Source organism: Equus caballus, chromosome 14, assembly GCF_041296265.1.
Source record: "Equus caballus isolate H_3958 breed thoroughbred chromosome 14, TB-T2T, whole genome shotgun sequence".
In the NCBI taxonomy this organism is placed as follows: Eukaryota; Metazoa; Chordata; class Mammalia; order Perissodactyla; family Equidae; genus Equus; species Equus caballus.
The window spans coordinates 67,231,309-67,256,139 of record NC_091697.1 but is presented as its reverse complement, the minus strand read 5'-3'; positions in this window follow the sequence as shown (position 1 = coordinate 67,256,139).

Sequence of the window (24,831 nt, the reverse complement as noted above, 5' to 3'; positions counted from 1 at the left end):
TGAGTTATGTGTTAGGGACTACTTTTTGGGATTTTGAGCTTAGCGTATAATAATCGCTAGAACTAAACACTTACCTCATGACTGCCAGACTATTAGCAGAATAGTTATAAAGGAGGAAATAGTCCCAGAGCAAGTGCCAATGGTTTTTAGAATAATACTAAAAGTCAATGAAATGTTGTAGAGATGTGTTGAAGCAAAATGTCAACTTTGGGCACAGGATGCTCTAAATGTGGGACTAGGTTTATGCAGCATTGTAGTGAGGATATCTACGAGCTTGGTTTGTAATCCTTTCTCAACAGATTCTCGACGTATTGTAATAATTCCTAAAATAAAAAAAAGATTATGGTAGACATGTTCTTATTAGTTTAATGTCTCTACTCCTTTTTCAAAAACCTCATGTCCTAAGAACATAGCTTCCACTGGGAGACTTGAAGTCAAACAGTTTCTAGGTTTACTGATACAGGCTACTTGCTACTAGGAATTTGAACAATTCATGGGAGGTGTCTCACCAGGAACCCAAGAAAAGGAATTTTAGGTGTGGTTGGTGAATGACTTAAAACTGCTTTAGTAGACCTCCTTGGAGACAGAAGAATGTTCTAGTGGGCTAGTTCTATAGGTCTAGTGGGCCCAAAGCCACACAATACTTTCCTTTCCAAAGTAGACTTCCTCACTACTCTAGAATCAGTGTATGGCAGGATGGAGAATTCCAGGAATTCATATGTCAAGTTCGTAACTGAGTGGGTAAAAACTCTTCTTTTGCATTCTTACAAAAAAAACCACAAGAATGAGTCATCCTCTAGGGGGCAATAGAGTATGATACAGGCTCAGAATTGCCTAGATCAAGTTCCTGAGGAAAAGATTGATCATGGAGAATTATTAAACAGTCTTAGACTCGAGAAAACATTAAAACAGACTTCAACTTTATTATAGTCCCCAGAAGCCCCCTGAATTTTTGTGGCTAGTGAAGCTGAACAGGGTTGATGTGGATCAACTGATGAATGGAACTGCCCTGCAGGAGCATTACAGATGAACGAACCTAAGCCTCAGATCTTCAGAAGACGTGAGGAGGAAGGGATGAAGCAAGACCTACTCAGCCTTTTAAAGTGGGATGCTTTAACCTGAAGTCTTCGACCCTGAGGAACCCTGTCTTGTCAAGGGAGTGCCAGGTTGGGGATTGCCCCACCTTATTTAACTCCAATAGAATTTTTCAGCTACTCAATTCCCTATATTTTATAGTACCTGGGATGGGAAGAAAATTCTTCTGGGCCGCTTCTGACTCCCCAAAACTTTGGTGACTTGGCTTGGTCCCATACTGTCTCAGTTGTGTTGGTGCAGGTCACCTAGTGGTCAACTGCCTGTGTAATAGAAATGAATTTCCTTTCCGATTTCCTAGGAAAGACTTAGATAGACATAGGCATGGCACACATTCCAGAGTGCCTGGGGGGAATCTACATGTCTGCCCCAAGGGAAGAAGGAGAAGAGCGTGTTGGAGTGTGATAAGTGGTGGTGGTGGGTGGTGCAAACACACATGGCATTCTCCTCTTGCTTGTGGTACAGGAAGATCTATTGAAGGAAAGGGTGACAGAGAAAAGAGACAGCCTCCCTCATCCCTTTGTTTTCTTCCAAGGAGGAAATCTTCTTATGCATTGGGTCTCATTTTCCATGCAGAATTTGAGTGATGGGATAATTCTTATGAGGAAAGCAATCAAAGCACAGAGCAAGAATAAAGATGAAAGAGGGCTGCAGGCAGCAAAGTCTCTGCAGGCAACTAGAGCTGTTGGTAAGGGACTGGTAGGAGGCTCCTGCCTCTGGAAGGAGGAAGATGAGAGAGAAAGAGTGGCAGTGGGAGGACCACATTAAGGGACTAAGTTAATATTGTAAAGAGATGAGGAGCAAGAAAACGATTCAAAAAAACAAAAAGAATGTTAAGTCATGTGGCTTGTATTAGGAATACATTATTCATTTTTAGGCATTTGCCCCCACCAAGAGACTTAGTAAAGATTTTATTTACTATTTGAGAATAGGCCATTTGGGGACAGGGCCTCAATTGTATTTAGGTTATAATTAAATCGCATATTGATTTGGAATATTACTATGTGTTTGTTAGCCTAAGTTACCTTCTTTAGCTCTTTCTTCACTTTATATTTTGATAATACACTTTCCTAAGTAGCAATAAATCTGAAAAATATTTTAGAAATGCATTTTTAAATCAAGAAAAAAATAAAGAACTAGCCGGGTATTACCAGGCTTCTTGCCAAGTACAGTAATTGTTACTTGTGGAATTTTCTTAGAATGGCCAAGGCATTTGACTCAATAACTATAAGTCTGGAATGAGTAGCTGGGTGGAGGCATTAGTCTGTTGGATCGCTGGCGGGTTAGTTCAAGCCCATATGCTGGAAGAAGAGATTTATCGATGGATTCACTCAGCAGGTCCAAGAAACACAGGGTGTATGTTTTCTTCAAATTGAACACTGAATTGCATTAACCTCTGCTGTTGGTTCCCCTTTTCTCTTAACCGTTTGCCTCTTTTTTCTTACTCTTCTTGCTCTTTTTAGTTCTTCATACCACAGTAACAAATCATTTATTAAATTATACTCTCTTTGGATATATAAGTACAAAGACCACACTCAGTTCATGTTAAGAAGCAGGGCTCAGTTATTTAAGAGCGCACATGGACTTTCAGAAGCAACCACAAAGCTGTGAGGGACCGAGGCAAGATAGAGAGCAGGGGGCTGCGACGTCACTGCTCAACTAAGCCACACACGGAACGCACGGCTCTCAGCCACAGTGTCCAAATCCAGACTTTGGCATCCTTCTCTCACTCAATTTGAGTTGAAACCGAATTTCCTTGTTATTCGTTCCAGGTTGCCAATGTGTGGAACAAATCTGCAGAAATTCAGAATGTAAATGTAAGCAAATAAATTGCACATGGTATACCCTATGTGCAAAAGTTAAGTTAAAAAACTCACTTTTTTATAGGCTGATTTATCTCCAAAGTGTTAGTTAGGATGTGCCAAATGCAGAAAACAATTAAAGAACAACTTTAAATTTTAAGCAGTTTTTCATGGCAGGACATTTATTAGACTCTGAAAGTGATTACAATGCCTTTGTTTTCTCTCCCTTTTTATTTCAATCCATTGAACTTATTTGTGCACAATTCATTTTTGCTTTTCAAGCTCAAATCATTAACCTAAACAGTTAAAGAGTACAAAGTTTCTCTCCTCTTTGATGAGTCCATATGGTAAAAGCTCTAAACCATGAGATGTGGTTGCTGATGTGCGGCGGGCTACATTTGCAAATGGGCCTGCTGCTGTCTAGGGACCTCCCTGGACACGGGGCTCTCATCCATTCTGTTTTCCCCTGGCATGTATGTATGTTACTTTAATATTCATTATTTTGGAAAATTACTGTACCTAATCAGAATATAAGTTGCTTTCTTTGTCAGCTAATGTAAATGAAAAGATCAGTACATTTTCTAAAAAACAGACCAAAAAACTACTGAAGCAGATAATATTCCTCTGTAACACCTATAATAGCTGAAATATTTCCTTACCTCTTCCACTGAGACATACGAAACTTTACCCCAAAACTTCTGAATAATTTTAAAGACTGCTTAAAAGGATATTTATAGAACCTTTCAGTTCACAGATCCCTAGAAGTTGATTTGCTTTGCTTAGAATTCAGCCCTTGGGGCTGGCCCCGTGGCCGAGCGGTTAAGTTCGTGCGCTCCGCTGCAGGCGGCCCAGTGTTTCGTTGGTTCGAATCCTGGGTGCGGACATGGCACTGCTCATCAGACCACGCTGAGGCAGCGTCCCACATGCCACAACTAGAAGAACCCACAACGAAGAATACACAACTATGTACCGGGGGGCTTTGGGGAGAAAAAGGAAAAAATAAAATCTTTAAAAAAAAAAAAAAAAAAAAAAAAAAGAATTCAGCCCTTGACCACGTAGAGAAGGAAGTTCAGGAAGTAGCATAGGCCCAACTCATTGGAAGTTAGCTGGGAAAAGCATGTGCTTAAGCTGATTTTAGACTTAGAGTGGAGCTTATTAGCACTATTATTATTATTAACAATAATTATTTACATTATTAACATATTGTGTAAATATGAAGCATGCAAGAACCACATTTATTACAAAGTCACAAATAAGTGAGGTCATTTGTTTCAAGCTTGTTAGAGCTTTGCTTTAGGATTTTATGGGGGTTGTGCCCCTCCTCGCATGACTTCTTGAACTGCAGAGGTGGGAAAGCTAAAAATCTACACGTCTCAGAGCTTGGTGAAGCTGGGGGTCAAGAATGAACTTCTGCAATCAGATGGGATGCACAAAACTTGAAACTGACAGAAGGCAGAGGTTTCCCTTCTTCAGTTTCTGCTGATTTTGCTGGCAAGCATGCCTGTGCAGCAGTTAGGACTCCCTGCTGCAGGAGAGGTCCCCGGGGTCTGTTCAGTGGCTGTGCAGGGCTAGGGTGTAGAACAGAGCCTAGCGGTGCAGGATGCTTCTGGAGCTAACAGCTGCCCCTTCCAGATCCCTGGACTACAGCTAAGGTAAGTGTGCCCAGAGCAATAGTTCCAGGGACAGCTTCCAGATTCCCAGCTTCCCTAAACGTGGTCAAGGAAGCAGCTCCCTTGGTAGGCCAGTGTTACAGAATTGTTCTGAAATTATTTCTGGAGGTCAGGCTAGAGTCCAATTCTCCATCTCTTTCAATGATTTTATAAGGGCCTAATTCCTGATTTAAGTTACTTTCTGCTTAAAATAGAGCATTTTCTGTTATCTGTGACTGAATTGATACTAGTGTTTGAGGCAGTAGGTTTGGTATTTAACCTACTTGGGTTTGAAGGAAGTGAGGATCAACTTACCATTAGATGATGGGATAATAATAATCCACGGCAGCTGCTGGTGAAATAGTTGCTTATAACTGTATTCACCTGGCATGAAGTGCCTATAGAAAATATGGCTTTGATAACTGAGCGATAAGGCACAGGATGAAGACATGTTACATAGAGGTGAACTGGCTGCCAGAAAGTGCACAGCAGACGTTAAAGAGAGAAATGAGAAATTCAGGGTTTAAAATTATCCACTCAACGTGGTTAGAGAAACAGGGAGTTTTTAGCCTTACAAGAATCTTCTCTCTTGTGGCTGTTGGTAGCCAGAAATCAATCACAGAGTCTGATCCTATGGCTTGCTAAATTACAACATAGGTTGAATTTAAAGGCTCACTAGGTTTTTTATGTGAAAATACACTGCTTGGGAAAGAATAAGATTCTGAGATTTGGAGAGTTGATCCTTGGGAGGATTTGGAAAATTCTGTTTACCCCAAACCTAAACTCACTGACCTTTCCACGATAGCAGATGTAGCCATTTCTACACTGCGCTCTAGTCTTCCCTCACTTTTAAAACCTGTAGTGACCTTTGGTGATGTTGTCACCTTACCTGGGGATACTAATTTGCCTTGTGTTCCATCCTACTTACACCATTTCTTCCAGACCCGTAAGTAGAATCTGATCCCAGATACCACGGGGACCCAGTTCGAGTCACACCTGAGAGGAAAATACTTTGCACTTCAAAACATTGGAAAATTTTACTAAAAGAAGTAAACAAATGTGCTGATTCTCACAAGATTTGTAAATCTTAGCATATACTTCATTGCACAAAGCAGCTGGCCTCATAGAAGAATGAAACAGCCTACTGAAGACAGGACTTATGATGTTAGGTGGAAGTCAAATCCTTGTGAGTTGGGGTCCACATAGGAGACGAAATCTGTTTTCAACCAGTGAATGTATGGGTCTGGGCAGGAAGAGGCGCAACTGGGAAAAGCACTGTTCATGGTATGTTGACGACAGTCTTGCTTTCTACCTTACTGTGACCAGGGGATGCAAAGCTCTGATTGGCCAAGACTAAGTGTCACATCAACCCCCAGTACCAAGCATCAGGTCCACTCAAAACAAATGGTTTGAGAATTGGGAAGATAGTAGTTCTCCAAAGGACTATCTGAATATGATTGCCAGAAGAAGGGAAAAGAGTGTGGGGAGCAAAACAACAACTCTCACGTCATCTGGAAAGCCACTGCCCCACCAGTCCCATTATCACCATCATGCCTGAAAATCTGCCGCAAGCAAACCATTACTGTGGTTTAAGATTTGCCCTTGTAAAAATGGCACTTTCTGTTTAGTGTATTATCCTCATTGTAACGATGAGAAGTTGAGTAATCTGTCTAGAGCGGTAGACATGGGACTTGAGACTTGATACAGAGCTGTTTGAGCACAAAGCCCCTGCTCTTAAAAGAAAAAAAATTAAATAAATCATGGATGTGCTTTAAAATTCAAAAGGTACAGTTAAGAGATATACAGTAAAAACTAAATTTCTGTTTCACCCTTTCTCCTCAGCTGCCAGTTTACCTGAGGTGCTATTAAGAATTTCTTGTGTACTCCCTATGTATATATGTACATATGTATACAAATATATGTAAATATTTATCCTAAAAAGACAAAAAGATAGGAACATAACACTATTTTATTCTTTTTTTTATATATCCATCTGCCTGTCTTGGCGACCATTACAGATTAGTACAAGTAGAGTGACTTTGTTGGGTTTGCTAATATCTGTGCAGTGTTTGTCATCTACATAGAGCTTTATTTGCATAACTAGCCTTACTTATATATCCTTAAGTTCTTTTCAATCTTTTGCTATTATAAAAAATGCTGCAAAGAATATCCTAGTATATATAGCTTTTACCTCATTTTCGAGTATATATACAGGATATGTTCCTAGAAATAGAATAAAAGGGTGTGTATGCTTTTAATTTGTTAGTCACTGATAAGTTGCCTTCTGAAAGGATTACTTAAGTTTGCACTCCTATCAACATGATATAAAAGCACCTATTTTCCTGTATCCTCCTCAATTCGGAGTGTTGTCAAACATTTTGGTCTTTATCAACCTGATAAATGGAAATGGTGACTTTCTTATAGTTTTAATTTGTGTTTCTTTTATTATAGGTGATTTTGAGCATCTTTTCTTACGTTTGAAAGTAATTTGTATTTCCACTCCTGTTAAATGTTCATATCCTCTGTCTCATGGGTTGTTAGTCTTTTCAATTTGATTTATGGTAGTTAATTGTATATTAACAGAATAAGCTTTTAAAAATTTTCTTGTGTTGCAAACATTATTCTCATTTGTTTACATATTGATATTCCAGGCAGAATTTTATTTTCAGTTCATTTATGCTTTTTATTGTTGTATTTAAAAATATGGTATTCTTTTTGGTGTAAAGGGTGACACTGGGATACCGTTTTATTTTCCTTTCTAGATGACAAGATCCCCCATTTCAACAACTATGCAATGTTGCCTTCTGGAGAAGATTCTCAAAGATAACATTTTAGGTTTATCTGCCCTGTGTCCCTCAGGGTCCAGTAAGTTATCACTGCCTTTCAAGCTGCTTCATCAGAGTCAAACCTTGCTTTTTTTTTTATTTATTTGTTTATATTGAGATATAATTGCCATGTAACATTGGTAAGTTTGTATATAGCATATTGATTTGATACATGTTGTACACCTTAAACTTACGCAACATTGTATGTCAATTTATATATTGCACAAAATGTGACCCTCAGCCTCAGAGACGTGAAGTGATTTCCAGCGTCAGACAGGCAGTAAGTGAGGAAGCAAGGGCTGGAACAACTCTATCATGCTGACTGACAGAAAGGGTGAAGGCTGTCGGCCGCAGTTGGGGTCTCAGAGATCAGAGGCCTCAGAGGTGAGCAGGCTGAGATGGAAGGAGGATGAGATGATAAGGGGAACCCTGCCACTCAGGTGACTTGGAGCCTGGGCATCATTCCCCAGCCAGCTATATCTCCTACTCCCACCCCAGTGTAGCGGACAGAGCTGGGATGGGTATAGCAGGACTGAATGTGGTAGATTCTCTCTCTTAAGGCATGTGGTAGCTCATTTGAAGGGAACAAGTGGACTGACTGATCAGAGGGAATGCAAAAGCCCATCATTCCCACCAGCTAAGCAGCCCTTGGAGCCATCTCCTGGCTGGAAGACCAGGACTTCCTCCAGGTTCACAAGGAAGTAGGGAGACATACAGGAGAAACCTGGTCCCTGCATCTGCTTGGACACACTGGCACTCTGACCTGCACAGCAGCCCCCTACATGGGATCCTTTAGACACGTGGATCAGGCAGGATTCTCACTGCTACAACCCACAGGAGAGGGAAGGAGCCAGAGGTGGAGGCTGGTCTGAGATGGCTTGGAGCCCCCAGAATTCTAGCTTCTGGGTATTTTCCCCAAGGCTCAGCTGGTCTTGAGCACTTCTGCCAAGGAATGGCTCAGGCAGCCAGTGACCACATGGAAATCTTTGCCTGTTGTTTTGACACTGATGGCACTCAGGAAGATGGCAACAGTTCAAAAGGATTGTATGCACTTCTGAGATTTTCTGTACCTAATCTTGTAAAAATAAGCCCTTGGTTTTCTAAAGCATGTTGTGTCGCCTAGTTTGAACTTGACAAAATACATGAAAGTGATTTAAAAATTGTGTAGGCCTCAGAGTGTGAGCACATGGACAGATTTTTGAGAAAATCCACTTAAATCACGAAATTTGTATTTTATCACAGATAACTGGCTATTGTTGTTTCAAGAACTTGATTATTGATCATTAAGTATCATCTAACAATAAGATTTTTACTTGGGTTTAAAATGAAATAAATAAATAGACAAAATGCCTTAATATTAATAAAAAGATCCCTTGGAAAATGAATGCAGTATGGTGTATTCAGCCTAGTAATTCAAGTGTACTTTTTATAGTAAGAATTTATAATACTTTCTGGATTCTTATCAGGTGCAATAAAAAATTAATGTGCTATGCAACCCCTTTCTGGCCCAAATTAAACAATAGAAAATCAGCAAAATTTTACCATTGCTATTAACAGAAAATGACATTTGTGTTTCAATTTGGCAAAATAATTTATGCAATTAAGAAGTGAGGCTTGGTGAAAACAGCAAGGTTTAGGCACCAGACACAGCTGGTACCACCTCTGCTTCTCCACCAATTGCTCTGTGCTTAGGGGTAATTATTTAAGAACTCTGAGCCCCCTCAGTCTTTTCTTCTACAAAATGAGAATAATAAAAACTATCTTGTAAGACAGTTGAGAGGATAATGGCACATAGTAGTCATACAATAATGGTATTATTATTATTGATGACATCTAAAGTGAATTATCAACCAAGAGCAAAATGTGCTTCCCTTCAATGGGAAATAATTAGATTCCTGAAGGAAAGCTGGTTACAGTTATTATAATGTAAATTAAACCATAATCTCTTTGGATTATAGAGACTTCTTCATATCTAGCAGGACAGAGAGGACAGAAACAGGTTGGAATTTGTAGGTGACTTTATAGAATAAAATCAATGCTTCATGGGTGAAAATATTACCCCCAATGTTGGAAATGTTGGATGTGCAAAGCAGGTCTCTCTGCCACATTCTGCCACAGTGTTACTATTTCTAAAATACTGGAGATGAGAAGCCACTTTCAGGCTAAAATTAAAAGACATACTGGTTTTGTTTTGGAAAAATCGATTCATCAATATGTTTTTTTCCATGGCTATAAAAAGTATTTGAAAATAAAGTAGTAAAAAATCTTGGTATGTATTTTTTCCTTGGATAATGAGGTGCTCATTCAAATCCTCTTGGAAAAGATTATTTTGTGCTCTGGTCAAGGTGGCCTACTTTCTTTTTGTGTTGAAGGGATTTGAAATTAGAAGTTATTTGTATTTTCCCAGGGAGTGTCCACTTTGGGAAGAAAGAAAATTATATGCCTGAAGAACATGGTTGGCCAATTTATTGTTGTTTATGTCTGTGCTAGACCTAAAAGGAAATACATAGATTCAAGTTTCCTTTTTTTCTGGGAAATATAGTGTCCCATTTTGTTTTATGATAGAATGATATTCTTTCCCCTGTATTAGTGTATTCAAAGGTGAATTCTTTGAGCATGAATTCTTTTGTCTTGAATTCTTTGAGTTCACAATCTGGACCAAACCACATACATGTGTAAGAAATGGAGGCAAGAAAGAAAATCAGGAGTCTTTCCTCACGAGAAGGTTTCAATAAATATATGAATTTTTCCTCCTTTGAAAGATTGCTTGAACACATTTCAATTCTTCTAAAGTGTTCATTATGGGAAATAGTCTACCAAAATAAATTCTTCCTTCTGAAATTGTTTTATATTCATATGGACTTGTTCCTATGTCCTGCTTGGGAAAACTAGTGTCTCAGCCACCTGAGATATTATATAGCTGGGAACTGTCATCAAGAAGAATGTGTAATTGCAATTATCCTTAGATGAAAAGGAATTTGCAATGGACACAAAATACATTGATTTGTAAAGTACAGATAGTTGGGTCAAAGAGGAATCTTTAAAACCTGGTGTTGGCAGAAGTATTTCATTCATTTGTGCTAGGTGCCCTCTCCTGGTCACTGTGAGTAATGTTCAGGAGTCTATTCTTTCTAGATTCCACTTTGCTTTGAAACATGACGTGTGCATCCACACATGTACTTCATGCTGGACTTCCTATTTGAGGAAAGAAATCTGAAGATAAGTGACTTTTAACTTTATAGGAGTTGAAGTCTTATTTCCTTCCCTCACCCTAGCACTTTTGATCATCATGCAGTATTTGATTAGCTTGTGTGGTGGGATGATACTTTGTTATCTGGTATGTTCTTCTCTTTTTCTCATGACTTCACCATCAATCCAAGGGGAACCTGCATTTGGCCTGTTTGAACATGACAGGAGTGACATATGGAACAGGAATCCAGCCCAGAACCTGAGCAGATAAGGAAGTGAACATCTTTCTCCTCTCCCATGTTCGCTCATACCACAACAGAGTGTGTGCAAGCCCCAGGAGCATCAAACCCCAGGGAAAGAGGAGCAGCCCAATGTGATTGAGTATTAAACCTAAATAGCTGTGAAATCAGTGAATTTTACTTTAAGTTTTGAGCATCAGGTAGAACGGGGGTCTCAGAACCAGAAATTATATGAAATTTATTCCTGAAAAATTCTATCTTTTATACCTGTGTAAAAACTGTGATTGAATTAGGGACTCTTATGCCTAATGAGCTTAGCATATCAGAGTTGGTAGTGACCCCTAGCCCAGTTTCTAGTCTGGGATATACTTGAACTTTCAATCTCTTTTGAGAGATCAGGTAAGTGTATTTCCCCAGACAAAGAACAGGCTTGCTTATTGTTTGCTTAAAAGCACTGGATTCCCCAAGATCAGCAGTCTTTAGCTGTGATGCAAACTCACTCTGTGCATTGAATCCATCTGAGCATACTGGGTCATGCTAGTAGGACTTGGGGAATGGGAACCAATGTGAATGTGCTGATGCTTATGCCACCTCCTGCGCTGTGAGTAAGAGAGTTCTGTGTTTCTGATCCAGGAGTCTCATGTCTTCAGCCAGCACCCATGAAACAGAAATAGGCTGATTTATTAGGTTGTAAGTAGGGTAAAATCAAATCCCAGACCTGACAATAGCCTCCCACCAAGTTGTAAATATTTTTTCACCGTACCATTCTACAAATAATATTTTTACCTTCTTTATATGTTAGAACCTGGGCCAATTCCAAAAGCTAATTCATTTATCTTACTGATTTATCCCACTTTGATAATACACTATTTATGGAAATCAATAGATTTAAAAATACTCAGAACATGAAAATATGTTAGTCTTATAAATAGTATATTTCTTATCAGAAAACAAAACTCTAATAAAATTTTAATAAGGCATGCTGTTCACTTTGCTCTTCCAAATAGGAAAATAGCTAAAATACAGCACAGATTTGATAATTGTCTGTTTCCTACACTAAGATTTTCAATATGTATCTATTCACTTACCACAGATAACCCTAGTGCCTACCACACTTTTCCTGGTATATAGGAGGTGCTCAGTTAGTATTTGTTAAATGAATTAATGGACAGAAATACTCTGAATTTTGTTAACTCTGTAATGATGAGCCCAAGATAATTTTTCCAGTTCCTATAAAACCGACTTCCATGAATGAATTACAAATAATGACTGGAATGGTTATAGGAAAGGGCTCATTATTTTAAGATGGGTTTCATTTTAATTGGATATATACAGTCCCAAAGATCTTTTCTTTTCCATGCAAAAAAAATGAATTAGAAATGTAAATATAATTATGCCTAAAGTAAAAAACAGAAAATGAAGGAGAAAAAAGCTTTCTATTATGGAAAATTTCAAACATAGATGAAAGTAGAGAGGATAATGTAATGAGCCCCCAGATACCCACCACCCAGCTTCAGCAATTATCAAACATGGGCAATCTCATTCATCTGTAGCCCCAATTCCTTCACTCCTCCACTGGATTCTTTTGAAATCCATGAGAGCACATCAATTTATCCCTAAATACTTGAGAACAAACACATTTTTAAATGGAAAAAAAGAAACTTTCCAGAAAGATAGATGATTGTCATGAACTTAACATTTCTAGAGAAAGTGAAACATGGCCAAAAGTTGTATTTCACACTAAAATGTACTTTTATGTCTTTGGTATGGTCAGCTCTAACCTCCACTCAAGCAAAGAGATATTTTAAAGCTCTCCTTGCTTTTTATTGCTTTTAATTTGTATCACTGGATTTAAAAGGCATTGATGATTTAACTAGATCCAGGCTATTAATAGAAACATAAGTAAAACCATTCCAACTTCAAATAAAGTTTTCCATCAGAAGTAAGAATATTTTCCAGTTACTACCACTTTCAGGGTAGAATTGTTAATTCTTGACTTCTATGATGGGAAGTTTAAAAATGATTATTTTTCTCTATTAAAATAGCCATATTGATTTTTTTTACAACTCCTGGTGTCATAATTTGGCAGTGGAAACAATTTTGGAGAGTTATGTTAGCATACATATATATTTCATTGTGTATACGCACAGTGAAATGCCTTTGAATTGTGAGAAAATCCTGTAGTTTGCTGGCTTGTATTTAGTCAGCACACACAGGTTTAGCGTACTTGCTAAAATATTAAGATACTTGCAGGTGAATAGCTGCTGTTCTAAGCGCCCTGTCTGCATCTGGCTGCATAGTTCCCTGAATCTCCTCATGATCCAGGACTACAGGGTTCAAATTTAGCATGGCAGAGAGCCCAGATGACATGGTTGTAGCACTAGGCAGCCTCCAATCTGATTGACAGGTGCTCCTGCCTTAGTGATTGTTAAACATTTTGAAAAACCGCTCAAGTTTAGAAGATCTGATCAATCTGACTGGATAGAATAGATCCAGGGATTATGTAAAAGGAAGGACAAACAATGGCAGGAAAATAAGAATAGTCCCAGAGAAGCAGGATGGACATAACTAGAAAGGTTGGCTAGAAGCTCCCTATATGCAAAAAAGAAACAGAACTTGTTCATTATTTCAGAGCTAGAAGACCAGAAGGGAAATAGATTATAAAGACAGTAATGAAAAAATCACAATAGGATTTTATAAGGAGTGCCTGTACTGAACACTACAGAGCAAGTACATGAGAACCGTGTTGACTTTGTTATAAACGATGCTGCTGGTGGGCACTGTAAAAAAATTGTTTGTGTCATGCGATATGAATTTGCTAGGAATGATTTTGTAAGAAACTCTATCAACTTATGATGTTTCATCAACCTACCATAGTAACCAATATTTTTCATTCCTCTCCATAAAGCACACTGATTGGTGCCCACACCTTGCTGAATGTTCGTGGTGGTCAGGCTTTCCTCCAGTCAGCCAAGCTCCCAGCACTTGAGGCATATGTTGACTCATATAGTAGACAGTTGTGTTTGTTCTGAAACCTGTTTATGCCGGTTGCACTTAGAATGTTAAATGTATAAAGTATTACATAAATAAATGAAATATGAGTGAAAAAAGGGAAAATTGTTGTTTCTATGAAAATAAAGTTGAAAGCTTTTAAAAAGACTTGATAGACGTGAATCACTAAAAATTACTATTGAATTACTTGTGGGAAATTAGCGTAAAAATTGGGGGAGGGGAGAATAATTTAACTTAAGAAGGATTTTACACTCAGTTGCTTTACAAATATTTTCAAAATTTCAATCCATCTTAAAGAGTAGAAATTAGAGGGGCTGGCCCAGTGATGTAGTGGTTAAGTTTGCACGCTCCGCTTTGGCAGCCTGGGGTTCACAGGTTCAGATCGCAGGCGTGGACCCAGCACTGCTCATCGAGCCACACTGTGGCATCATCCCACATAAAACAGTGGAAGATTGGCACAAATGTTAGCTCAGTGACATTCTTCCTCAAGCAAAAAGAGCAATATTGGCAACAGATGTTAACTCAGAGCTAATCTTCTTCTTCAAATAAAAGAAATAGAAATTAGAAATTATAGATAACGCATGGTGAAATGGTTTATTTGTTTTAAAAAACCAGCATGTATTCAATCATTTGACCTATTGGCTGTACATCAAAAGACTGTGAAGAAATATGCATTCATTTGCACAACAGTGAATAAATGTGTATTTGAAATAAAAAGTTAAAAGTAATTATAATTTTTATGAATAAATTTTTTAACTGATTTTTTTATTAATGACCAACTATTGATCCAGATTGCATTAGGATTTTTATTGTGTGACAATTAGAACCAACCAGAAGTTAAAACTTTAAAATATTAAATATGATTTCTATTTTCATAAATATTCTATAGAACTATTTGTAAGACTAATAGAGTAGAATAAGAGACTTGTATAAAGTTTCCTTGTGTCTCTCTCTCATGTGCACTATTCACGTATTCAGAGTCAGAACAAGAGTCTAATTGTCTCGTCCTTGCCTATGTGAGAGAAAATTCAAGAAGGTGAACTGATCCAACAAAGCATCATCATCTGTGTGTTTACTTGTTCCAGAAGATTCTTGTTGTGCACAAGGCAGCAGCACCAGCTGCTCAGAGATGGGAGTAGCCCTGGTGCTCTGGGCTCTGACTCTGGAAAATTGGAGGTGTCTGCGTCTCCCTGAGGGGCCAGCCTGTCCCTGGGGAACTCTGCCTGAGGGATGACTGCTAATACTTAGGAATGTGTAGTGCAATGAGGGGAGGGGTTGAAAACTATACACCAGGATCCAAAAGTGCAACAAAATATAGTGTCTTCATTTTTGAAAACTGATCTCAACTTGCCTTGGGAACCCTGTTCCCACTGATGGCAGAAGAATAACTGCGCTTGCCAATAAAAGGCAAGATATTCTCTTAAAATCCAAATTTCTTATCAGAGTTACTTTTCACTTTGAAAATTTTTACTCCCTTCATTTCTACCCAAACTGGCATATGGATACAAGGAGAAGCTAGCAGCCTTAGAGCACTGGGGGACGGCAGTCTCTTTCTCACCAGCCTTTGCTGAGATGCCCTCGTCTGGTTTTGTTCCTGGGAGAGCTGTGCTGATGTCTGCTGAGTTGTGGCTGGTCTTGTCTGGACTGTGCTGTGGTGTTGTGCTGGCATTCACAGGTCAGTGATCACGGATTTAGCCATTGCTTTTATGTACAATGACCCCTGTGGCACAGGCCTCCTTGGTCTGCTGGTTCTACACATCAGAGTGCCGTTGGGAAGGTCCAGAATCTTTGCCTGCTTTCTCCACACCTCACTGCAGACTGCAGGATTCTGTGAGACAGCTCAAGGCCCCTCCCTCAGCCATTGCTATTCTGCTCATATAAGCCTTGTTGCTCCCAAACCAAACTGGGTACGAGACATTGCTAAAGGATGTAGTCTCCCCTACTGTTTTTGTGGACATAGACCACTAGCTCCAGTGTTCTTGAATCATCACTTAACCTGTTTGATATTTGTCCTGCTCTCACCCCAGGGACATGGCCCTAAGAGAGGAACTAGAATACTTGCATGTGACCACGTGCCCAACTCTCACCTTTCTTGAGTCGGCTCCACAGCAATTAGAAGAATCTCTCCTTGTTTCTATTGGATAGGGTCTTCCTTTACACCATATCTTCATTCTTTTCTTTAATATGGCCTATAATAAATATATTCAAACCCTCATGTTTTGTTCTTAATATAAAAGGAAAGTTTAGAATTTATTTTTAAAAACTTTCTGTTTCAACAAGGCCTAGATTTCAATGCTATTATTTCACAAAAGATTCAAAAGAGTGTGCTTTTAGACTCAAATCTGAGCAATGATACTTTTGATCTAGGAAATATCTAACTACTACTCCTTCCCTGGGACAATAAAACTCTGGATCTAGCCTTAATTGCTGAAGGGTAATAGTAGAAAGGGGAAAACTAAATAACTGTGAGAGAAAACACATTAAATATTATTTCTTAAATTCCTTTTAGAAATTTCTTAAATTCTTCTTTAGAAATTTAGAAATTTCTTTAGAAATTTCTTAAATTCTTCCCAGGTGAAATATCACCCTTTGCCTTCTTCAAGTCCCATTGTTTCTATCTGGATACACATCTGCCCAAAGTCATTCCTTGTTCTGATCCAAGGAGTAGCAATAAAAGGTCCCTGGAAACTGGGTTCCTGGGTAAACTACAAGGGAACTGAACAAGTGAGTAATAAAAACACCAAAAGGTAAGATCTCTCCAATATCTAATACAGCTGGTGGATTCTGAAAGAGATACCAGTGACATAAGGTCTCTAGTCCTAAGACTGGGAAAACAGAGCAATACGGCCTTTGATTCTCAACATGCCTCTCCGCCCTCACCGCTGACCTGATGCATCTCTCAGAAGTGTCAAACACAAAGTAGCTTTAATAACCTCTGCTTGGTCTCCTTTGCCCATTAAAGTACAGACAGAAAGAAAACAGAGCCACAGATAGTTGTTTCCTCATATGACAGCCATTTCGTCTGGTCTTTTCCAAAGAGAAATTGACAGAAGCGCTGGTGAGCCAGCATTGTCTCAACCACACTGACACCGTGAACCCAACAAAATTATGAGGAACTTCTACTTACATATTGTCTAACACTGAGAGAATTGCTAATAAAAGAAAGTAAAGGGACTTGAATTTTCTTAGGATAATAGCTTAGGTGACTATATACTTTATTTTCAAACTGGCAGATTTTTAAGAGTAAAAGGGAATATATTAATTAGCTCAAAACAATGGGCATTAACCAAAATGTCACAATCAAACCAGGACATATGGTTGTTCTAATAACAACACAGAAATTATGTTATGAGAGGTGGTCAACACTAACAAGAAGAAGATTTCTTCATCTTACAGATGTCCTACTCTGAGGATTAAGAAACACTTGCTGCCTTTTCTTGGGATGCCTAAGAATGACTTGTCACAGCTCCTCTAAGATGGAGCCAGATGAAGTACAGATTATATATTGCCGGGAAAAATATTAATGAACTTGAAGATACAGTAATAAAAACAATGCAAAATAAACACACAGACAAAAAGAATTTTAAAAATATATAAAATGAGCATAAAAGAGCTGTGAAAAATCTTCAAGCAGCCTAATACACACATAATTGGACTCACTGAAGGAAGAGGGAAAACAGAGAAAATATTTGAAGAAATAATGCCTGAAAATTTCCAGATTTGGTGAGAATTATAAATCAACAGGTCCAAGAAACTCAACTAACCAAACCACAAAAATTGTGATGAAAACCACACAATCATGATCATAACCTAATTGTATGAAACCTATCGTTAAAAAATAATTTTTTTAAGAGCCAGAGTCAAAAAGAAACTTTACCTACAAAGGAAAAAAAAAAAAGAGAATTACATCAGATTTCTTAATGAAACAATGCAAGTGAGAAGACAGTGGAACATCTTTGACATACTGAAAGAAAAAAATTATCAATTTAGGATTCTATACACAGTCAACATAATTTTCAAAAAATGAAGGCGAAATAAAAACTTTCTAAGACATACAAAAACTGAAAGAATTAGTCACCAAAAGACCTGGATTATATGAATCTTAAAAGAGCTCCCTTAGAAAATAAGAAAATAATGGCAATGGAAATATGGATATACACAAAAGAAGAGCACCAAAAAAGGTGCAAATACATGTGATCAAATATATATTTTTTCTTATTATTTAAATCTCTTTAAAACATAATGACTATTTAAACAACAATATATGTGTAAGAAAAATGTGTGACTACAACAGTATAAAGGCCACAGGGAGAAATGAAGTATTTTATTATAAGGTTATTAAACTATCCACAAAGTGGTATAATATCACTTGACAGTAGAATGTGATAAGTTAAAGGCATATACTATAAACCTGAAAGAAACAACTAGATTAATAAAACAAAAAGTTATAAGTAATAAGCAAAAAAGGAGATTAAAACTGGAAGCATAAAAATAATTCTAAAGAAGGCAGAAAAATACTAAAACAACAAAAAAATATGACTACAAAGAAACAAAAAACGTATGATCAACTCAATAGACACAGAAAAGGGATTTGCAAAATCCAGTATCCATTCATGAATAAAAAGAAAACAGAAACCCAAAACTCTCAGCAGACAAGGTATAGAAGGAAAACAATCTGAGAAAGGGGATTTACAAAAAAAAAAAAAAAAAAAAAAAGCCATACAGCTAATATCTTACTTAATGGTGAAATACTGAATGTTTCCTCAAAGATCTGGAATAAGACAAGGGTGTCTACCTTCACCACATCTATTCACTATTATACTAGAGGATCTAGCCAGTGCAACAAAGCAAGAAAAATAAAGGCATCCAGTATGAAAAGGAAGAAACAAAACTGTATTCACAGATGACAAGGTTGTCTTTCTGGAAAATCTATTGGAATCTACAAAAAAGTTCGTAGAACTAATAAATAAGTTTAAGAAGGCTGTAGGATATTGAATCAGTATACAGAAATCAATTGTATTTCTATATAATAGCAACAATCAATCAGCAATTGAAAGTAAAAAATAATATCGTTTCCAATATCCTTAGATAATATGCAACAGGGATAAATCTGACAACAGATATGCAAGTCTCATACCCTGGAAACTATAAAATCATGTTGAGAGAGATTAAATAAGGCCTAAATTAATGAAGAGACATTGCTTATTCATAGGTCAGAATATGTTAAGATATTGTTAAGATGTTAATTCTCCTCAATTGATCAATAGGTTCCACTCAGTCTAAAAAAAAAAAAACAAAAGAAAATCTCAGCAGGCTATTTTGTAGAAATTTAAAAACTCATTCTAAAATTCATATGGAAATGAAAAGAGACAAAATAGGCCCAACAATTTTGAAAAAGAACAAATTCAAGTGACCAACACCACCTGATTTGAAGACTTATAAAGCTGCAGTAAATAAGGCAATATGGTATTGATTTAAAGATAGAAAAATTGATGAATGGAACAGAGGAGAGAGTCCAGAAATAGACCCACACATATATGTCAATTGATTTTCAGCAAGATGCAAAGGCAATTCAGTGAAGAAAGGATGCTCTTTTCAATGGATGGTACTGGGACAAATGGCTATCCATATACAAACAAATAAGTTTTAATCCATATCTCACACTACATACAAAAATTAACTCAAATTTAAGATCTAGAACTACAAAATTTCCAGACAAAAACACAGGAGAAAAACTTTTGACCTTGGTTTAGGCAAATTTGTCTCATATACAACACCAAAAGCAGGACCCACACACAAAAAATCTGATAAATTGGACTCCAACAAAATTAAATCTTATGCTCTTCAAAAGATCCTTTTAAGAGAATTAAGACAAGTCAGAAACCAGGAAACATAGTTGTAAATCATATATCTGATAAAGGGCTTGTATCCAAAAAATGTAAAGAACTCTCAAGATTAAAAAACAGGTAAACAATCAAAAATTTTAAATGGGAAAAATATTTTAGCAGACTTTTCATCAATAAGATCTATGAATAGCAAATAAGCACCTGAACAGATGTTAAAAATCATTAACCATTAGAGAAATGCCAGCAAAACCACAATGAGATACAACTACACACCTATTAGAGTGGCTAGAATTAAAGGACTAATCATATCATATGTTGGCAAAGGTATGGAGGAAATTTAACTCTCGTATGATGCTGTTAGTGGCAGAAAAGAGTACAACTACTTTGGAAAGCAATTTGAGCATCTCTTAAAAAGTTAAATATACACCTATCATATGATCCAGGCTTTCCACTCCTAGGCATTTATTCAAGAGAAAGGAAAGCACATGTCCATACAAAGACTTACAGACAAATGTTCATGGCAGCTTTATTTATAATAGTCAAAAACTGGAAACAACCCAAATATTCATCAACAGGTGAATAGATTAGGAAAATTTGGTGTACCTATGTAATGGAATAATCCTCAGCAATATAAAGAACTGAACTAACGAACACACCAATATGGGTGAATCTCAAAATCACTATGTTGAGCGAAAGAAGACAAGAGAGAGTACAAAAGAGAGTACATATTCCATTTATATAAAATTCTATAAGATGCCAAGTAATCTATAGCATCAGAAGGTTATCAGTGGTCATCTGAGAATGGGAGGTTCAGGTAGGAGGTGCAGGAAGGAGAGATACCAAGGGGCACAAGGAAACTTTTAGAGGTGATGAACAGGTTCACTATCTTGATTATGTATTGGTTTCATGTGTATATTCATGTGTGATGCATCATTACAACAAAGCCTGCTTCTTGACTCTGGCTTGCTAAAACCCCCCAAGCTGCCAATCCTTAAGGAGGAGGAGGAGGGGGGAAAAAAGATTCTCTCTTACTACACAAGTATTAAAAACATTCTATTTATGCATTTTCTCTTAATCTGTCTTTTGATAAGGTTGAGAGTAGCTAATTCCTTCTTTCAACTTTCTATTAGACAGCCAAATAATTCTAATTCTCCAGACTTTTCTTTAGAGAATTCCAGCATAGGTTGTGTTCACTTCTCTGTAGGTTCTCGATCTCCCAAATAAGAGGTCTTTTGAAAGAGGTTGTTTGCTAACATCAAATTTGGAAACTACTAACCTATAAAACATTGAGCATATTTTAGCTGATGTATCTAATATATGAGCCACCTCATAAAATTTAGTGAATTGTTAAACGTTTCTGTGAGCTATACTTTGTAACTTTAGTTTTTAAAACTATACAGAAAGTGCAACTTATGGGGAAAATCCAAGCACTATATGTCTATGACCATAACAGCATCACTGTAATCAGCCTCCAGAAAATGGACATTAAGAAGCAGAGAAGAGGATCTGGGTTTTAGCTTGATTAGTGATAAAACTAGGGAGAATGCATTCAAGTACTTGATTGATTCAATACGCTTCCTTCAGCTAGTACTCAAGATGATTACTCTGGAACTCTGGATGCATGAATTGTCTGTTCTGCCTTCCCTCTTTGCACATCCACCAACCCCCCAATTTTAATCTTTTTTTATTATTATTATTGTTTTTTTGAGGAAGATTAGCCCTGAGCTAACTGCTGCCAATCCTCCTCTTTTTGCTGAGGAAGACTGACCCTGAGCTAACATCCATGCCCATCTTCCTCTGCTTTATATGTGGGACGCCTGCCACAGCATGGCTTGCTCAGCGGTGCCTTGTGTGCACCTGGGATCCGAACCGGCGAACCCCGGGCCGCTGAAGCTGAACGTGCGCACTTAACCACTGCGCCACCGGGCCGGCCCCTCCCCCAATTGTAATAAAAATGAAATTTATTTCTTTTCCTCTCATACTACCAGATGCTAGAAAAATGTCATCTTGCTACCCCAAATGATTTTATCAGGGGCTAGGAGTTTATGCTTATTTTTAAATTGGAATCTAAAAATTCAATTTTCAAACCCACAATATATTAAGGCCTATTAGGTCTAATTTATCATTATTATTAGGTAAACAAGTAAATATAAAGAGCGATCTTTGCCATCAAAGAGTATGAAATGTAGCTGGAGGTAAGGAGCAAAAGTTTTAAATGAGAGAAATTAAATAGAATAAAAATTTAAAATAACTACTCATTACAAATGGAAGAGGTATCTTTCACAAGGCAGCACATGGTTAAGTGTCCAGTGAACATTCCAGACAATGGTTGCCATGGGAAATCAGAGGTTCATCAGAATCTGGGCTAGTTGGAGAAGGTTTTCTTCAAAGAAGTAGGACTGAAGTTTGTTCTTGCAAGGTTGTATAACATGCACCAAATGTTTGGCTAGACATAGGAAACACACAATTGCTTTTAATAAATCGTTGGGCTGATGTTCTCTGTTCGGAGAGTCAATATGTTCAGGGGATGCACTCTGCCAGTAAAAAGTTAGTCCCTTTAGATGATGATGCTGACAACCCTGCCAGCGGGGTTGCCCTTCTCCCAGGCCAAATGCACAGTGTGACTGAAGTCTGAAGGGGTCAGTCAGAAACAGCCACTTGTCAGAATTGAGATGTGTTTGTGGAACTGTGTGTTGAAGCACCTGTGCCACCCATGTCTGGACGTAGTTACTAGTCCTTCATTTTCCCATGTGGTAGACTTGTTCACAGATGTTACTGGAGGGAAAGAAAATGTTCAGTGTTTATGCAGCAAATCTGCTCTGAAGAGACCATTATGCTCAACTGAGGAAATGCCATAGTTATTTTGGTATTCCTTTAATTTTGGAAGTCTGTATTATTTGCAGGGCTGACCAAAAGCCTTCTTAAAAAAATCCACAAATAAACATCAAATTCCTGTTTAATATGGTGGATGTTATTGGTTTTTGAAATACAAAAGAACAGTCAGTCACTCTTGCACCTACCCAGGAAGCTTGAGGACTGGAGCCTGCCCCATGGCCGAGAGGTTAAGTTCACGTGCTCCACTTCAGTGGCCCAGGGTTCACCAGTTCGGATCCCAGGCACAAACCTACACACTGTTCATCAACCATGCTGTGGCGGCATCCCACATAGAAGAACTAGAATGACTTATGACTAAGATATACAACTGTGTACCAGGACTTTGGGGAGGAAAAAATAAAAAGAGGAAGACTGGCAACTGATATAAGCTCAGGGCCAATCTAAAAAAAAAAAAAAAGGGATGAAGCCAGAGGACTTTCTAATATTGACAACCAGAAATTTCGTGACATAAGCCTTACTTCTGAATTGGAACTTATAACTCAAAAAGTCAGCTCTGTAAGAAAGCCCTTTCTATTCTTAATATTTCTGAAAGGGGTAGCAAAGAGCGGACAAAGATAAAATAAAGCTAAGAGGATGTTTCCAATAAATCTCTCATCATCCATCAAGAAATTTCCACCTCAAAAAATTATCTCTAGCTCTTTTTAACTGAAGCTTTTCCTGAGCTGGATAAATAAAGGAGAATGCATTGGCTTCTTTACCTTTCTTAATGCCTAAAAAAATGTTTACTGTCTCTCAGGAAACAAATAGAAAAAATAGTAATTTATAATTTTTTTCACAGATGTGGAACCTGTGTCAATTGGCAACTTGAAGTAATTCCAGAATTAATTGGGGTCACCTGTACCTTGATTAGTTTAAGGTAAAGTTGATAGAAATCCCTCTCTAGGAATTCTTACTTGGGAGTAAGTTGGAGTAATGGCAGGCAAGGGAGTATTTTTTGTCTTGGTTACATCTGATCTTAAATTTCTACTTGCATTGAATCTCCAATCTCCACTCTTTATTCCACCTACAGTGTGACATGAACTCATACTCCCCTAAATACCACTGACCCAAGGCTATGTGGGGAGAATTTCCTGAGGATTTGGAACAAAGGGTATGGGTGGGATGGGGTGGAACACTCCACACTGAATTTTAGATATTCATGTTTGTAAAAACACTCCAGACGTTTCTATTGTTACCGGTGAGGAGTACTTTGTCATGGCACGTAGAGGCGGGGTTGTCCTTGCGCTTGCGCTGTTGTTCGACATGCCACCTCATGTGTTGCATGTATCATTAGCATGCTAGCTCTCCACCCCAGGTGTGATTTTGACTATGCTAATGGACTAGGGTCACCTTCAGACAACTCCTGGGTGCTAGGGCGCATGTGTAAGCCAAGAAAAGTCCCGAAGCTTCGGAATGTGGGTCTTGGTGGTCTCTGTCTGATTGTCTTAGCTTTCCAGGGGCCTTGTGGATGACCCTATCTCATTAGGCCGATTCCTGTCTCACTATGATCAACAGACCCTCTTTTTAAATAAGGACTTAGCCTCTCCCAACACTGCAGCTTTCACCCTCACCCTGCAGATCTCCTTGCCCCTTCTTTAAAGTTATACTGACCCCCAAATTCAGGATTCCTATAGATCAGTCTTCTCTCAAACTCACTTCAGACCAGTGCTATCCAATAGAACTTTCCGTGATGATGGAAATGTTCTATAATCTGCGATATACAATATGGTAGCCACATGTGGCTATTGAGCACTTGAATTAAATGTCACATTTAGTTTTAGTTAATTTATACTTACATTCAATAGCTACATGTGGCTAGTAGTTATTAATTTGAATAGCACAGCTCCAGACCATCCAAAATTGACCAAGAGGCCACTTTTTCCAAATTGGACAGACTTACGAAAGTGTATTTCTCAACAGAGATATGTAAAAAAAGGAATAAACAGGAATATAAAAAACAGAAATAGCTTCTTTTTCTTTCCACTTGCTAAATATCTAATACAGTCTGTGTCTGTGTGCATGAAACTTAGCCATAAAAATATTGAAAAGGGGGGGAAAAAACAGCCTTCGATTTAGCCTTTAGTATTCTATTGCCCCAGAATGCATCTCTCAAATACATCCTTTTGAACATATGCTTATACATTCATTTAATGCTAGTGTCTAAATATAAATTAGCAAGTCATGATTCTGTGTTGAAATACCTGACAAATAACTTCTTAGGGTAGCCAAACAATTTAATATCTCTAAGTCATGGTTTTAAAGTATATAATTTGTGTCTCTAATTTTTAGGATACTCTCCAGTT